Below are 1,197 nucleotides of genomic sequence, written 5' to 3'. Positions count from 1 at the left end.
ACATAGAAAACAGCTGTTTTTAATAGTAATAATATTTCACTATTTTACAGTATTTTTCATCAAATAAATGCAGCCTATGAGAAGTAACTATTGAAAAACAATATGCTGTATGGACGTTTTCTGCATTGTATTCATTTGTATATTTTTTTCATTGATGTTTTCATGTTGATGTATTTTCCATGACACTTATTGGGGATCTTTTCTTCTGTCTCGGTCTGTACCGTACAGACATCATCTGTAAATAATTTCTCAGATAGAACTCAACGCTCCCAGAGATGGTTCGGGGCTCTTTTTGAATGTTGAATGCAGTTATTTTGATAATACCGACTTCTTTTGATTGTATCTGTCTTTGTTTCCATCTTCTGAATGTCTTTCGATTGTAATGTCAGATCTTGACTTTCACAAGAATCATTAAAGAGAGTTTTAAGTTTTAAGCGAACACTGAGTGTTATTCTCATGTTCTTTTAAAGTGTGATCAGTTCGATTATAAACACAGAACGAAGTTCCTGTTGACGTTTCCATGATGAGCGAACAAATAAACTTCCGTTTCAGACATCAAACGTGTGTCACATGTTATTAAATTGTTACAAATTAACAATTTGTAACAATATGATTTATTTAGTCTGTGTTCAGTTTGTTCTTCTCTGTCCGGCTCTTAAAACAGATTTATCTGCGGATGCTGCGATTGACAGTCTAATGGCCGTCAGATATATTCCTTAAGCAATCATTTTAGCCATGTTTTGTTTACTGTTGTCATAAATCTAGGTTATATGGTGAGGAAAGTTCAATACTTCACCATTAAAGAACGTCGCGGGACGATGTTTAAGGAGATATGTCCATCTGAACATGATTTAAAACACAAACGTCAATCAAAAGCAACAACACGGGCGATATGTTATTGATAATCCATATGCAGAGGAAGAGGAAACATTGATCACCGTTACAGAAAAAACATCCTTTTTTATTTTCTAATGTCATAATGGCCTATCCCATAATGCACTTCATGCATACATGAAATTGCTTTGCCGTTAAAACATGGCAACACAAAACGATCAGATCTATAGTCACCAGTTTCTCTGTGTTAATGTAGATAAACACACCTTGTTTAAAAGTGTTATGCACACACACTCACTCACTCACTCACACACACACACACAAACACACACACACTCACACACACACACACACACACACACA

The sequence above is a fragment of the Sinocyclocheilus grahami genome, unplaced genomic scaffold (genome assembly GCF_001515645.1).
Source record: "Sinocyclocheilus grahami isolate Dianchi unplaced genomic scaffold, SAMN03320097.WGS_v1.1 scaffold2187.1, whole genome shotgun sequence".
NCBI lineage: Eukaryota > Metazoa > Chordata > Actinopteri > Cypriniformes > Cyprinidae > Sinocyclocheilus > Sinocyclocheilus grahami.
The sequence above is the reverse complement of the archived record's forward strand: the minus strand, read 5'-3'. Positions refer to the sequence as shown.